Source organism: Oncorhynchus nerka, unplaced genomic scaffold, assembly GCF_034236695.1.
Source record: "Oncorhynchus nerka isolate Pitt River unplaced genomic scaffold, Oner_Uvic_2.0 unplaced_scaffold_1066, whole genome shotgun sequence".
Lineage (NCBI taxonomy): Eukaryota > Metazoa > Chordata > Actinopteri > Salmoniformes > Salmonidae > Oncorhynchus > Oncorhynchus nerka.
In genome coordinates, this window is record NW_027040249.1 from 25,322 (window position 1) to 42,357 (window position 17,036).

Here is a 17,036-nt window from a genome sequence, read left to right on the forward strand (position 1 = left end):
AGATCGTTCACAGCTTTGTGGAAGTTACCTGTGGCGCTGATGTTTAGGCCAAGGTATGTATAGTTTTTTGTGTGCTCTAGGGCAACAGTGTCTAGATGGAATTTGCATTTGTGGTCCTGGCGACTGGACCTTTTTTGGTACACCATTATTTTGGTCTTACTGAGATTTACTGTCAGGGCCCAGGTCTGACAGAATCTGTACATAAGATCTAGGTGCTGCTGTAGGCCCTCCTTGGTTGGTGACAGAAGCACCAGATCATCAGCAAACAGCAGACATTTGACTTCGGATTCTAGTAGGGTGAGGCCGGGTGCTGCAGACTTTTCTAGTGCCCGCGCCAATTCGTTGATATATATGTTGAAGAGGGTGGGGCTTAAGCTGCATCCCTGTCTCACCCCACGACCCTGTGTGAAGAAATATGTGTGTTTTTTGCCAATTTTAACCGCACACTTGTTGTTTGTGTACATGGATTTTATAATGTCGTATGTTTTACCCCCAACACCACTTTCCATCCGTTTGTATAGCAGACCCTCATGCCAAATTGAGTCGAAGGCTTTTTTGAAATCAACAAAGCATGAGAAGACTTTGTCTTTGTGTTGGTTTGTTTGGTTGTCAATTAGGGTGTGCAGGGTGAATACATGGTCTGTTGTACGGTAATTTGGTAAAAAGCCAATTTGACATTTGCTCAGTACATTGTTTTCATTGAGGAAATGTACGAGTTTGCTGTTAATGAGGATTTTCCCAAGGTTACTGTTCTCTCTCTCTCTCTCTCTCTCTCTCTCTCTCTCTCTCTCTCTCTCTCTGTCTCTCTCTCTGTGTCTCTCTCTGTCTCTCTCTCTCTCTCTCTCTCTCTGTCTCTCTCTTTGTCTCTCTCTCTCTCTGTCTCTCTCTCTGTGCCTCTCTCTCTCTCTCTGTCACTCTCTGTCTCTCTGTGTCTCTCTCTCTCTCTCTCTCTCTCTCTGTCAGTCTGTCTCTCTCTCTCTCTGTGTCTCTCTCTCTCTCTGTCTCTCTCTCTCTCTGTCACTCTGTCTCTCTCTCTGTCAGTCTGTCTCTCTCTCTCTCTCTCTGTCACTCTGTCTCTCTCTCTCTGTCTCTCTCTCTGTGTCTCTCTCTGTGTGTCTCTCTCTCTCTCTGTCACTCTGTCTCTCTCTCTGTCAGTCTGTCTCTCTCTCTCTCTCTCTCTCTCTCTCTCTGTCACTCTGTCTCTCTCTCTGTCAGTCTGTCTCTCTCTCTGTGTCTCTCTCTGTGTCTCTCTCTGTCTCTCTCTCTGTCAGTCTGTCTCTCTCTCTCTCTCTCTCTCTCTGTCACTCTGTCTCTCTCTGTCTGTCTCTCTCTCTCTCTCTCTCTCTCTGTCACTCTGTCTCTCTCTCTGTCAGTCTGTCTCTCTCTCTCTCTCTCTCTCTCTGTCTCTCTCTCTCTCTGTCAGTCTCTCTCTCTCTCTCTCTGTCAGTCTGTCTCTCTCTCTCTGTGTCTCTCTCTGTGTCTCTCTCTCTCTCTCTCTCTCTGTCTCTCTCTCTCTCTCTGTCAGTCTGTCTCTCTCTCTCTCTCTCTCTCTCTCTGTACAGTATTTCCATTCTTAACTTTTTGACTGCCTTTTATTTGATTTGTAATAACAATAATAGTGATGTATATACAGTTATATAATGTTTATGAATGTAATGTAACTACTGAATCATTCTTTTTATTACATCTTTTAGTTGTGATACAGGCACTCTACCTGATGGAGAGAGAGTGTTATTTATACTTATTTTCCACCATAATTTGCGAATAAATTCATTAAAAATCCTACAATGTGATTTTCTGGATTTGTTTTCTTCTCATTTTGTCAGTCATAGTTGAAGTGTACCTATGATTAAAATTACAGGCCCCTCTCATCTTTTTAAGTGGGAGAACTTGCACAATTGGTGGCTGACTAAATACTTTTTTTGCCCCACTGTGTGTGTGTGTGTGTGTGTGTGTGTGTGTGTGTGTGTGTGTGTGTGTGTGTGTGTGTGTGTGTGTGTGTGTGTGTGTGTGTGTGTGTGTGTGTGTGTGTGTGTGTGGGTCCCTATAGAATTGGTTTCTGGTTTGTCTGTGGAATGCAGAGTGGTAGGTCAGACCCAGTGCTTGTGGTGTGTGTGTTAGCGTGTGTTAGTGTGTGCTTGGACAGGTAGAACAGGATGTCTGAAGGAACATGGCCCGACAGGTTTGTTATAAAGATAGGAAGTATATAACGCAGAGAAACAGACACACCTGGACTGGGAGATCCAGACACTAGCAACTAGAGAAACAGACACACCTGGACTGGGAGATCCAGACACTAGCAACTAGAGAAACATACACACCTGGACTGGGACGCTTCTGACCTGGGAAAATTAGAAATCAATCAACTTCATTGACATTGTGTACTTCCGGGGACCTGTATGACATCACCATGACAACCCTGTTATGACCGTAACAGGGTCAGAAATGGCCAATGAGATGCTGCCCTGCTCCGAGACAGGTGAGGTACAACCACACCTCACAAGAGATCAACAAGGCTTCAGTTTGACAGAGTAACAAACCACATGGACTGTGCTAGCTAACGTTTGCAAACTATTTCACTTGAAGAACGCACCTCAGGCATCCCCTCTCTCTCCCTCTCTCTCTCTCTCTCTCTCTCTTTCTCTCTACCTTTGTGTCACGGTCGTCCTCCTCTTCATCTGAAGAGGAGAGGCGAGAAGGATCGGAGGACCAAAATGCAGCGTGATATGTGTTCATGTTGAATGTTTAATTAAAGAAATAACTGAACACTGAAACACTAAACACAAACAGTAAACAAAATAACAACCGTGAAGCTAATGCGAGCTGCGCTGAAACAAGCCATCAACATAGACAATCACCCACAAACAAACAGTGCAACCCAGGCTACCTAAGCATGATTCTCAATCAGAGACAACTAATGACACCTGCCTCTGATTGAGAACCATACTAGGCCGAAACATAGAAATACCCAAATCATAGAAAAACAAACATAGACTGCCCACCCCAACTCACGCCCTGACCATACTAAATAATGACAAAACAAAGGAAATAAATGTCAGAACGTGACACTTTGTCTCTGTCTTTATCTATCTTCCTCTCTCTTCCTCTCTCGCTCAATTTCAATTCAAATTTCAATTTATTGGCAGGGGAAAATGTTATGTTGCCATAGCAAGTGAAGTAGATTCTAAACAAAAGTAACAAAGTAAAAAAAAGTTTTACAGTGAACATTACACTCACATAAATTCCAAAAGAATAAAGACATTACAAATGTCATATTATGTCTATATACAGTGTTGTAACGATGTGCAAATAGTAAAAATATATACATAATAATATATACAGTGTTGTAATGACGTACACATAGTTAAAGTACAAAAGGGAAAATAAATAAACATAAAAATGGGTTGTATTTAAAATGATGTTTGTTGACCTTTTCTTGTGGCAACAGGTCACAAATCTTGCTGCTGTGATGTCACACTGTATTTGTATTGGTATTTGTTTTGGGTTTATTATGGATCCCCATTAGTTCCTGCCAAGGCAGCAGCTACTCTTCCTGGGGTTTATTATGGATCCCCATTAGTTCCTGCCAAGGCAGCAGCTACTCTTCCTGGGGTTTATTATGGATCCCCATTAGTTCCTGCCAAGGCAGCAGCTACTCTTCCTGGGGTTTATTATGGATCCCCATTAGTTCCTGCCAAGGCAGCAGCTACTCTTCCTGGGGTTTATTATGGATCCCCATTAGTTCCTGCCAAGGCAGCAGCTACTCTTCCTGGGGTTTATTATGGATCCCCATTAGTTCCTGCCAAGGCAGCAGCTACTCTTCCTGGGGTTTATTATGGATCCCCATTAGTTCCTGCCAAGGCAGCAGCTACTCTTCCTGGGGTTTATTATGGATCCCCATTAGTTCCTGTCAAGGCAGCAGCTACTCTTCCTGAGGTTTATTATGGATCCCCATTAGTTCCTGCCAAGGCAGCAGCTACTCTTCCTGGGGTTTATTATGGATCCCCATTAGTTCCTGCCAAGGCAGCAGCTACTCTTCCTGGGGTTTATTATGGATCCCCATTAGTTCCTGCCAAGGCAGCAGCTACTCTTCTTGGGGTTTATTATGGATCCCCATTAGTTCCTGCCAAGGCAGCAGCTACTCTTCCTGGGGTTTATTATGGATCCCCATTAGTTCCTGCCAAGGCAGCAGCTACTCTTCCTGAGGTTTATTATGGATCCCCATTAGTTCCTGCCAAGACAGCAGCTACTCTTCCTGGGGTTTATTATGGATCCCCATTAGTTCCTGCCAAGGCAGCAGCTACTCTTCCTGGGGTTTATTATGGATCCCCATTAGTTCCTGCCAAGGCAGCAGCTACTCTTCCTGGGGTTTATTATGGATCCCCATTAGTTCCTGCCAAGGCAGCAGCTACTCTTCCTGGGGTTTATTATGGATCCCCATTAGTTCCTGCCAAGGCAGCAGCTACTCTTCCTGGGGTTTATTATGGATCCCCATTAGTTCCTGCCAAGGCAGCAGCTACTCTTCCTGGGGTTTATTATGGATCCCCATTAGTTCCTGCCAAGGCAGCAGCTACTCTTCCTGGGGTTTATTATGGATCCCCATTAGTTCCTGTCAAGGCAGCAGCTAATCTTCCTGGGGTTTATAATGGAAACCCGTTAGTTCCTGTTGCCAAGGCAGAAGCTACTCTTCCTGGGGTTTATTATGGATCCCTATTAAAGGCAGCAGCTAATCTTCCTGGGGTTTATAATGGAAACCCGTTAGTTCCTGTTGCCAAGGCAGAAGCTACCCTTCTTGGGGTTTATTATGGATCCCCATTAGTTCCTGGCAAGACAGCAGCTACTTTTCCTGGGGTTTATTATGGATCCCCATTGGTTCCTGCCAAGGCAGCAGCTACTCTTCCTGGGGTTTATTATGGATCCCCATTAGTTCCTGCCAAAGCAGCAACTAGTCTTCCTGGGGTTTATTATGGATCCCCATTAGTTCCTGCCAAGGCAGCAGCTACTCTTCCTCGGGTTTATTATGGATCCCCATTAGTTCCTGCCAAGGCAGCAGCTACTCTTCCTGGGGTTTATTATGGATCCCCATTAGTTCCTGGCAAGGCAGCAGTTACTCTTCCTGGGGTTTATTATGTATCCCCATTAGTTCCTGGCAAGGCAGCAGTTACTCTTCCTAGGGTTTATTATGGATCCCCATTAGTTCCTGCCAAGGCAGCAGCTACTCTTCCTGGGGTTTATTATGGATCCCCATTAGTTCCTGCCAAGGCAGCATCTACTCTTCCTGGGGTTTATTGTGGATCCCCATTAGTTCCTGCCAAGGCAGCAGCTACTCTTCTTGGGGTTTATTATGGATCCCCATTAGTTCCTGCCAAGGCAGCAGCTACTCTTCCTGGGGTTTATTATGGATCCCCATTAGTTCCTGCCAAGGCAGCAGCTCCTCTTCCTGGGGTTTATTATGGATCCCCATTAGTTCCTGCCAAGGCAGCAGCTACTCTTCCTGGGGTTTATTATGGATCCCCATTAGTTCCTGCCAAGGCAGCAGCTACTCTTCCTGGGGTTTATTATGGATCCCCATTAGTTCCTGCCAAGGCAGCAGCTACTCTTCCTGGGGTTTATTATGGATCCCCATTAGTTCCTGCCAAGGCAGCAGCTACTCTTCCTGGGGTTTATTATGGATCCCCATTAGTTCCTGCCAAGGCAGCAGCTACTCTTCCTGGGGTTTATTATGGATCCCCATTAGTTCCTGTCAAGGCAGCAGCTAATCTTCCTGGGGTTTATAATGGAAACCCGTTAGTTCCTGTTGCCAAGGCAGAAGCTACCCTTCCTGGGGTTTATTATGGATCCCCATTAAAGGCAGCAGCTAATCTTCCTGGGGTTTATAATGGAAACCCGTTAGTTCCTGTTGCCAAGGCAGAAGCTACTCTTCCTGGGGTTTATTATGGATCCCTATTAAAGGCAGCAGCTAATCTTCCTGGGGTTTATAATGGAAACCCGTTAGTTCCTGTTGCAAAGGCAGAAGCTACCCTTCTTGGGGTTTATTATGGATCCCCATTAGTTCCTGGCAAGACAGCAGCTACTTTTCCTGGGGTTTATTATGGATCCCCATTGGTTCCTGCCAAGGCAGCAGCTACTCTTCCTGGGGTTTATTATGGATCCCCATTAGTTCCTGCCAAAGCAGCAACTAGTCTTCCTGGGGTTTATTATGGATCCCCATTAGTTCCTGCCAAGGCAGCAGCTACTCTTCCTGGGGTTTATTATGGATCCCCATTAGTTCCTGGCAAGGCAGCAGTTACTCTTCCTAGGGTTTATTATGGATCCCCATTAGTTCCTGCCAAGGCAGCAGCTACTCTTCCTGGGGTTTATTATGGATCCCCATTAGTTCCTGCCAAGGCAGCATCTACTCTTCCTGGGGTTTATTGTGGATCCCCATTAGTTCCTGCCAAGGCAGCAGCTACTCTTCTTGGGGTTTATTATGGATCCCCATTAGTTCCTGCCAAGGCAGCAGCTACTCTTCATGGGGTTTATTATGGATCCCCATTAGTTCCTGCCAAGGCAGCAGCTACTCTTCCTGGGGTTTATTATGGATCCCCATTAGTTCCTGCCAAGGCAGCAGCTCCTCTTCCTGGGGTTTATTATGGATCCCCATTAGTTCCTGCCAAGGCAGCAGCTACTCTTCCTGGGGTTTATTATGGATCCCCATTAGTTCCTGTCAAGGCAGCAGCTAATCTTCCTGGGGTTTATAATGGAAACCCGTTAGTTCCTGTTGCCAAGGCAGAAGCTACTCTTCCTGGGGTTTATTATGGATCCCCATTAAAGGCAGCAGCTAATCTTCCTGGGGTTTATAATGGAAACCCGTTAGTTCCTGTTGCCAAGGCAGAAGCTACTCTTCCTGGGGTTTATTATGGATCCCTATTAAAGGCAGCAGCTAATCTTCCTGGGGTTTATAATGGAAACCCGTTAGTTCCTGTTGCCAAGGCAGAAGCTACCCTTCTTGGGGTTTATTATGGATCCCCATTAGTTCCTGGCAAGACAGCAGCTACTTTTCCTGGGGTTTATTATGGATCCCAATTGGTTCCTGCCAAGGCAGAAGCTACTCTTCCTGGGGTTTATTATGGATCCCCATTAGTTCCTGCCAAAGCAGCAACTAGTCTTCCTGGGGTTTATTATGGATCCCCATTAGTTCCTGCCAAGGCAGCAGCTACTCTTCCTGGGGTTTATTATGGATCCCCATTAGTTCCTGCCAAGGCAGCAGCTACTCTTCCTGGGGTTTATTATGGATCCCCATTAGTTCCTGGCAAGGCAGCAGTTACTCTTCCTGGGGTTTATTATGTATCCCCATTAGTTCCTGGCAAGGCAGCAGTTACTCTTCCTGGGGTTTATTATGTATCCCCATTAGTTCCTGGCAAGGCAGCAGTTACTCTTCCTAGGGTTTATTATGGATCCCCATTAGTTCCTGCCAAGGCAGCAGCTACTCTTCCTGGGGTTTATTATGGATCCCCATTAGTTCCTGCCAAGGCAGCATCTACTCTTCCTGGGGTTTATTGTGGATCCCCATTAGTTCCTGCCAAGGCAGCAGCTACTCTTCTTGGGGTTTATTATGGATCCCCATTAGTTCCTGCCAAGGCAGCAGCTACTCTTCCTGGGGTTTATTATGGATCCCCATTAGTTCCTGCCAAGGCAGCAGCTACTCTTCCTGGGGTTTATTATGGATCCCCATTAGTTCCTGCCAAGGCAGCAGCTACTCTTCCTGGGGTTTATTATGGATCCCCATTAGTTCCTGTCAAGGCAGCAGCTAATCTTCCTGGGGTTTATAATGGAAACCCGTTAGTTCCTGTTGCCAAGGCAGAAGCTACTCTTCCTGGGGTTTATTATGGATCCCCATTAAAGGCAGCAGCTAATCTTCCTGGGGTTTATAATGGAAACCCGTTAGTTCCTGTTGCCAAGGCAGAAGCTACTCTTCCTGGGGTTTATTATGGATCCCTATTAAAGGCAGCAGTTACTCTTCCTGGGGTTTATTATGTATCCCCATTAGTTCCTGGCAAGGCAGCAGTTACTCTTCCTAGGGTTTATTATGGATCCCCATTAGTTCCTGCCAAGGCAGCAGCTACTCTTCCTGGGGTTTATTATGGATCCCCATTAGTTCCTGCCAAGGCAGCATCTACTCTTCCTGGGGTTTATTGTGGATCCCCATTAGTTCCTGCCAAGGCAGCAGCTACTCTTCTTGGGGTTTATTATGGATCCCCATTAGTTCCTGCCAAGGCAGCAGCTACTCTTCCTGGGGTTTATTATGGATCCCCATTAGTTCCTGCCAAGGCAGCAGCTACTCTTCCTGGGGTTTATTATGGATCCCCATTAGTTCCTGCCAAGGCAGCAGCTACTCTTCCTGGGGTTTATTATGGATCCCCATTAGTTCCTGTCAAGGCAGCAGCTAATCTTCCTGGGGTTTATAATGGAAACCCGTTAGTTCCTGTTGCCAAGGCAGAAGCTACCCTTCTTGGGGTTTATTATGGATCCCCATTAGTTCCTGGCAAGACAGCAGCTACTTTTCCTGGGGTTTATTATGGATCCCCATTGGTTCCTGCCAAGGCAGCAGCTACTCTTCCTGGGGTTTATTATGGATCCCCATTAGTTCCTGCCAAAGCAGCAACTAGTCTTCCTGGGGTTTATTATGGATCCCCATTAGTTCCTGCCAAGGCAGCAGCTACTCTTCCTCGGGTTTATTATGGATCCCCATTAGTTCCTGCCAAGGCAGCAGCTACTCTTCCTGGGGTTTATTATGGATCCCCATTAGTTCCTGGCAAGGCAGCAGTTACTCTTCCTGGGGTTTATTATGTATCCCCATTAGTTCCTGGCAAGGCAGCAGTTACTCTTCCTAGGGTTTATTATGGATCCCCATTAGTTCCTGCCAAGGCAGCAGCTACTCTTCCTGGGGTTTATTATGGATCCCCATTAGTTCCTGCCAAGGCAGCATCTACTCTTCCTGGGGTTTATTGTGGATCCCCATTAGTTCCTGCCAAGGCAGCAGCTACTCTTCTTGGGGTTTATTATGGATCCCCATTAGTTCCTGCCAAGGCAGCAGCTACTCTTCCTGGGGTTTATTATGGATCCCCATTAGTTCCTGCCAAGGCAGCAGCTACTCTTCCTGGGGTTTATTATGGATCCCCATTAGTTCCTGCCAAGGCAGCAGCTCCTCTTCCTGGGGTTTATTATGGATCCCCATTAGTTCCTGCCAAGGCAGCAGCTACTCTTCCTGGGGTTTATTATGGATCCCCATTAGTTCCTGTCAAGGCAGCAGCTAATCTTCCTGGGGTTTATAATGGAAACCCGTTAGTTCCTGTTGCCAAGGCAGAAGCTACTCTTCCTGGGGTTTATTATGGATCCCCATTAAAGGCAGCAGCTAATCTTCCTGGGGTTTATAATGGAAACCCGTTAGTTCCTGTTGCCAAGGCAGAAGCTACTCTTCCTGGGGTTTATTATGGATCCCTATTAAAGGCAGCAGCTAATCTTCCTGGGGTTTATAATGGAAACCCGTTAGTTCCTGTTGCCAAGGCAGAAGCTACCCTTCTTGGGGTTTATTATGGATCCCCATTAGTTCCTGGCAAGACAGCAGCTACTTTTCCTGGGGTTTATTATGGATCCCCATTGGTTCCTGCCAAGGCAGCAGCTACTCTTCCTGGGGTTTATTATGGATCCCCATTAGTTCCTGCCAAAGCAGCAACTAGTCTTCCTGGGGTTTATTATGGATCCCCATTAGTTCCTGCCAAGGCAGCAGCTACTCTTCCTGGGGTTTATTATGGATCCCCATTAGTTCCTGCCAAGGCAGCAGCTACTCTTCCTGGGGTTTATTATGGATCCCCATTAGTTCCTGGCAAGGCAGCAGTTACTCTTCCTGGGGTTTATTATGTATCCCCATTAGTTCCTGGCAAGGCAGCAGTTACTCTTCCTAGGGTTTATTATGGATCCCCATTAGTTCCTGCCAAGGCAGCAGCTACTCTTCCTGGGGTTTATTATGGATCCCCATTAGTTCCTGCCAAGGCAGCAGCTACTCTTCCTGGGGTTTATTGTGGATCCCCATTAGTTCCTGCCAAGGCAGCAACTACTCTTCCTGGGGTTTATTGTGGATCCCCATTAGTTCCTGCCAAGGCAGCATCTACTCTTCCTGGGGTTTATTGTGGATCCCCATTAGTTCCTGCCAAGGCAGCAGCTACTCTTCTTGGGGTTTATTATGGATCCCCATTAGTTCCTGCCAAGGCAGCAGCTACTCTTCCTGGGGTTTATTATGGATCCCCATTAGTTCCTGCCAAGGCAGCAGCTACTCTTCCTGGGGTTTATTATGGATCCCCATTAGTTCCTGCCAAGGCAGCAGCTCCTCTTCCTGGGGTTTATTATGGATCCCCATTAGTTCCTGCCAAGGCAGCAGCTACTCTTCCTGGGGTTTATTATGGATCCCCATTAGTTCCTGTCAAGGCAGCAGCTAATCTTCCTGGGGTTTATAATGGAAACCCGTTAGTTCCTGTTGCCAAGGCAGAAGCTACTCTTCCTGGGGTTTATTATGGATCCCCATTAAAGGCAGCAGCTAATCTTCCTGGGGTTTATAATGGAAACCCGTTAGTTCCTGTTGCCAAGGCAGAAGCTACTCTTCCTGGGGTTTATTATGGATCCCTATTAAAGGCAGCAGCTAATCTTCCTGGGGTTTATAATGGAAACCCGTTAGTTCCTGTTGCCAAGGCAGAAGCTACCCTTCTTGGGGTTTATTATGGATCCCCATTAGTTCCTGGCAAGACAGCAGCTACTTTTCCTGGGGTTTATTATGGATCCCCATTGGTTCCTGCCAAGGCAGCAGCTACTCTTCCTGGGGTTTATTATGGATCCCCATTAGTTCCTGCCAAAGCAGCAACTAGTCTTCCTGGGGTTTATTATGGATCCCCATTAGTTCCTGCCAAGGCAGCAGCTACTCTTCCTGGGGTTTATTATGGATCCCCATTAGTTCCTGCCAAGGCAGCAGCTACTCTTCCTGGGGTTTATTATGGATCCCCATTAGTTCCTGGCAAGGCAGCAGTTACTCTTCCTGGGGTTTATTATGTATCCCCATTAGTTCCTGGCAAGGCAGCAGTTACTCTTCCTAGGGTTTATTATGGATCCCCATTAGTTCCTGCCAAGGCAGCAGCTACTCTTCCTGGGGTTTATTATGGATCCCCATTAGTTCCTGCCAAGGCAGCATCTACTCTTCCTGGGGTTTATTGTGGATCCCCATTAGTTCCTGCCAAGGCAGCAGCTACTCTTCCTGGGGTTTATTATGGATCCCCATTAGTTCCTGCCAAGGCAGCAGCTCCTCTTCCTGGGGTTTATTATGGATCCCCATTAGTTCCTGCCAAGGCAGCAGCTACTCTTCCTGGGGTTTATTATGGATCCCCATTAGTTCCTGCCAAGGCAGCAGCTACTCTTCCTGGGGTTTATTATGGATCCCCATTAGTTCCTGCCAAGGCAGCAGCTACTCTTCCTGGGGTTTATTATGGATCCCCATTAGTTCCTGCCAAGGCAGCAGCTCCTCTTCCTGGGGTTTATTATGGATCCCCATTAGTTCCTGCCAAGGCAGCAGCTACTCTTCCTGGGGTTTATTATGGATCCCCATTAGTTCCTGTCAAGGCAGCAGCTAATCTTCCTGGGGTTTATAATGGAAACCCGTTAGTTCCTGTTGCCAAGGCAGAAGCTACTCTTCCTGGGGTTTATTATGGATCCCCATTAAAGGCAGCAGCTAATCTTCCTGGGGTTTATAATGGAAACCCGTTAGTTCCTGTTGCCAAGGCAGAAGCTACTCTTCCTGGGGTTTATTATGGATCCCCATTAAAGGCAGCAGCTAATCTTCCTGGGGTTTATAATGGAAACCCGTTAGTTCCTGTTGCCAAGGCAGAAGCTACTCTTCCTGGGGTTTATTATGGATCCCTATTAAAGGCAGCAGCTAATCTTCCTGGGGTTTATAATGGAAACCCGTTAGTTCCTGTTGCCAAGGCAGAAGCTACCCTTCTTGGGGTTTATTATGGATCCCCATTAGTTCCTGGCAAGACAGCAGCTACTTTTCCTGGGGTTTATTATGGATCCCCATTGGTTCCTGCCAAGGCAGCAGCTACTCTTCCTGGGGTTTATTATGGATCCCCATTAGTTCCTGCCAAAGCAGCAACTAGTCTTCCTGGGGTTTATTATGGATCCCCATTAGTTCCTGCCAAGGCAGCAGCTACTCTTCCTCGGGTTTATTATGGATCCCCATTAGTTCCTGCCAAGGCAGCAGCTACTCTTCCTGGGGTTTATTATGGATCCCCATTAGTTCCTGGCAAGGCAGCAGTTACTCTTCCTGGGGTTTATTATGTATCCCCATTAGTTCCTGGCAAGGCAGCAGTTACTCTTCCTAGGGTTTATTATGGATCCCCATTAGTTCCTGCCAAGGCAGCAGCTACTCTTCCTGGGGTTTATTATGGATCCCCATTAGTTCCTGCCAAGGCAGCATCTACTCTTCCTGGGGTTTATTGTGGATCCCCATTAGTTCCTGCCAAGGCAGCAGCTACTCTTCCTGGGGTTTATTATGGATCCCCATTAGTTCCTGCCAAGGCAGCAGCTCCTCTTCCTGGGGTTTATTATGGATCCCCATTAGTTCCTGCCAAGGCAGCAGCTACTCTTCCTGGGGTTTATTATGGATCCCCATTAGTTCCTGCCAAGGCAGCAGCTACTCTTCCTGGGGTTTATTATGGATCCCCATTAGTTCCTGCCAAGGCAGCAGCTACTCTTCCTGGGGTTTATTATGGATCCCCATTAGTTCCTGCCAAGGCAGCAGCTACTCTTCCTGGGGTTTATTATGGATCCCCATTAGTTCCTGCCAAGGCAGCAGCTACTCAGCAGCTACTTTGCAGAGGTCCTCGGGCCTCTACATAATTAAGAATCTGAATCAATATTATACATATTCCGGTTATGTTGACAACAGTGTGTCTTCAGTTATGTTGACAACAGTGTGTTTTCAGTTATGTTGACAACAGTGTGTCTTCAGTTATGTTGACAACAGTGTGTTTTCAGTTATGTTGACAACAGTGTGTTTTCAGTTATGTTGACAACAGTGTGTCTTCAGTTATGTTGACAACAGTGTGTCTTCAGTTATGTTGACAACAGTGTGTCTTCAGTTATGTTGACAACAGTGTGTCTTCAGTTATGTTGACAACAGTGTGTCTTCAGTTATGTTGACAACAGTGTGTTTTCAGTTATGTTGACAACAGTGTGTCTTCAGTTATGTTGACAACAGTGTGTTTTCAGTTATGTTGACAACAGTGTGTTTTCAGTTATGTTGACAACAGTGTGTCTTCAGTTATGTTGACAACAGTGTGTTTTCAGTTATGTTGACAACAGTGTGTTTTCAGTTATGTTGACAACAGTGTGTCTTCAGTTATGTTGACAACAGTGTGTCTTCAGTTATGTTGACAACAGTGTGTTTTCAGTTATGTTGACAACAGTGTGTTTTCAGTTATGTTGACAACAGTGTGTCTTCAGTTATGTTGACAACAGTGTGTCTTCAGTTATGTTGACAACAGTGTGTTTTCAGTTATGTTGACAACAGTGTGTCTTCAGTTATGTTGACAACAGTGTGTTTTCAGTTATGTTGACAACAGTGTGTTTTCAGTTATGTTGACAACAGTGTGTTTTCAGTTATGTTGACAACAGTGTGTCTTCAGTTATGTTGACAACAGTGTGTTTTGGATCTGTGTATAAAATGATATGTATATTTATTGTACATGAAATATACAGGTAGAAACCTACACTCTGCACTACTCACTCTCAGTCTGTCTGCCTGTTTGTCTGTCAGTATGGCTGGCAATCTGTCTGTCTGTCTCTCTGCCTGTCAGTTTGGCTGGCTGTCTGTCTATCTGTCAGTCTGTATGGCTGGCTGTCTGTCTATATGGCTAGCTGTCTGTCTCTCTGTCAGTCTGTATGGCTGTCTGTCTATCTGTCAGTCTATATGGCTAGCTGTCTGTCTGTATGGCTGTCTGTCTATCTGTCAGTCTGTATGGCTGGCTGGCTGTCTATCTCTCTGTCAGTCTGTATGGCTGTCGGTCTGTATGGCTGACTATTTCTCTTTTTGTCTGGCTTTTTGTCTGTCTCGTTGTCAGTCTGTTTGTCTGGTTGGCTGTCTGTCTATCTCTGTCCGTCTGTTTGTCTGGCTGGATGTCTGTCTGGCATTCTGTCTGTGTCTGGTTGGCTTTCTGGCTGTCTGTTTGTCTATCTGTCTGTCTGTTTGTCTGGTTGGCTCTCTATCTATCTGTTTGTCTAGCTGTCTGTCTCTCTGTCTGTCAGTCATTCTGTATGTCTATCTCTCTGTCAGTCTGTTTGGCTCTTTGTCTGTCTGTTTATCTGGCTGGCCGTCTGTCTATCTCTCTGTCTGTGTCTGTCTGTCTGGCTGTTTGTCTGGCTGTCTCTCTGTCAGTCTGTTTGTCTGGCTGGCTGTCTGTCTTTGTCTGTCTGTCTCTATTTGTCTGTGTTTATCTGGCTGGCTGTCTGACTTTCAGTCTGTCTGACTTTCTGTCTGTCTCTCTGTCTGTATGTTTGTCTGGTTTGCTGTCTGGCTTTCTGTCTGTCTGTCTTCCTGTCAGTATGTTTGTCTGGCTGGCTGTCTGTCAGGTGATCAAATACTTATGGTTGGTAGGTGATCAAACACTTATGTCATGCAATAAAATGCAAATGAATTGCTTAAAAATCATACAATGTGATTTTCTGGATTTTAGATTCCGTCTCCCAGTTGAAGTGTACCTATGATAAAAATTACAGACCTCTACATGCTTTTAAGTAGGAAAACCTGCAAAATTGGCAGTGTATCAAATACTTGTTCTCCCCACTGTATATGTTGAAGAGGGTAGGGCTTAAGCTGCATCCCTGTCTCACCCCACGAAAAGAAATGTGTGTTTTTTGCCTATTTTTAACCGCACACTTGTTGTTTGCGTATATGGATTTTATAATGTTGTATGTTTTACCCCCAACACCACTTTCCATCAATTTGTATAGCAGACCCTCATGCCTAATTGAGTCAAGCTTTTTTGAAATCAAAGAAGCATGAGAAGACTTTGCCTTTGTTTTGATTGGTTTGTTTGTCAATTAGGGTGTGCAGGGTGAGTACGTGGTCTGTCTTCCAACAAGACAATGATCCAAAACATAAAGCAAAATCTACAATGGAATGGTTCAAAAATAAACATATCCAGGTGTTAGAATGGCCAAGTCAAAGTCCAGACCTGAATCCAATCGAGAATCTGTGGAAAGAACTGAAAACTGCTGTTCACAAATGCTCTCCATCCAACCTCACTGAGCTCGAGCTGTTTTGCAAGGAGGAATGGGAAAAAATGTCAGTCTCTCGATGTGCAAAACTGATAGAGACATACCCCAAGCGACTTACAGCTGTAATCGCAGCAAAAGGTGGCGCTACAAAGTATTAACTTAAGGGGGCTGAATAATTTTGCACGCCCAATTTTTCAGTTTTTGATTTGTTAAAAAAGTTTGAAATATCCAATAAATGTCGTTCCACTTCATGATTGTGTCCCACTTGTTGTTGATTCTTCACAAAAAAATACAGTTTTATATCTTTATGTTTGAAGCCTGAAATGTGGCAAAAGGTCGCAAAGTTCAAGGGGGCCGAATACTTTCGCAAGGCACTGTATATACAGTGTTGCAACGATGTACAAATGGTTAAAGAACACAAGGGAAAATAAATAAGCATACATATGGGTTGTATTGACAATGGTGTTTGTTCTTTACTGGTTGCCCTTTTCTTGTGGCAACAGGTCACAAATCTTGCTGCTGTGATGGCACACTGTGGAATTTCACCCAGTAGATATGGGAGTTTATCAAAATTGGATTTGTTTTCGAATTCTTGTGGATCTGTGTAATCTGAGGGAAATATGTATCTCTAATATGGTCATACGTTGGACAGGAGGTTAGGAAGTGCAGCTCAGTTTCCACCTCATTTTGTGGGCAGTGTGCACATAGCCTGTCTTCTCTTGAGAGCCAGGTCTGTCTACGGCGGCCTTTCTCAATAGCAAGGCTATGCTCACTAAGTCTGTACATAGTCAAATCTTTCCTTAAGTTTGGGTCAGTCACAGTGGACAGGTATTCTGCCACTGTGTACTCTCTGTTTAGGGCCAAATAGCATTCTAGTTTGCTCTGTTTTTTGTTAATTCTTTCCAATGTGTCAAGTAATTATCTTTTTGTTTTCTCATGATTTGGTTGGGTCTAATTGTGCTGTTGTCCTGGGGCTTTGTGGGGTGTGTTTGTGTTTGTGAACAGAGCCCCAGGACCAGCTTGCTTAGGGGACTCTTCTCCAGGTTCATCTCTCTGTAGGTGATGGCTTTGTTATGGAAGGTTTGGGAATCACTTCCTTTTAGGTGGTTGTAGAATTTAACAGCTCTTTTCTGGATTTTGATAATTAGTGGGTATCGGCCTAATTCTGCTCTGCATGCATTATTTGGTGTTTTACGTTGTACACGGAGGATATTTTTGCAGAATTCTGTATGCAGAGTCTCAATTTGGTGTTTGTCCCATTTTGTGATGTCTTGGTTGGTGAGCGGACCCCAGACCTCACAACCGTAAAGGTATGTTGAAATTTATGTTCCTTTTGATGGCATAGAATGCCCTTCTTGCCTTGTCTCTCAGATCGTTCACAGCTTTGTGGAAGTTACCTGTGGCGCTGATGTTTAGGCCAAGGTATGTATAGTTTTTTGTGTGCTCTAGGGCAACAGTGTCTAGATGGAATTTGCATTTGTGGTCCTGGCGACTGGACCTTTTTTGGTACACCATTATTTTGGTCTTACTGAGATTTACTGTCAGGGCCCAGGTCTGACAGAATCTGTACATAAGATCTAGGTGCTGCTGTAGGCCCTCCTTGGTTGGTGACAGAAGCACCAGATCATCAGCAAACAGCAGACATTTGACTTCGGATTCTAGTAGGGTGAGGCCGGGTGCTGCAGACTTTTCTAGTGCCCGCGCCAATTCGTTGATATATATGTTGAAGAGGGTGG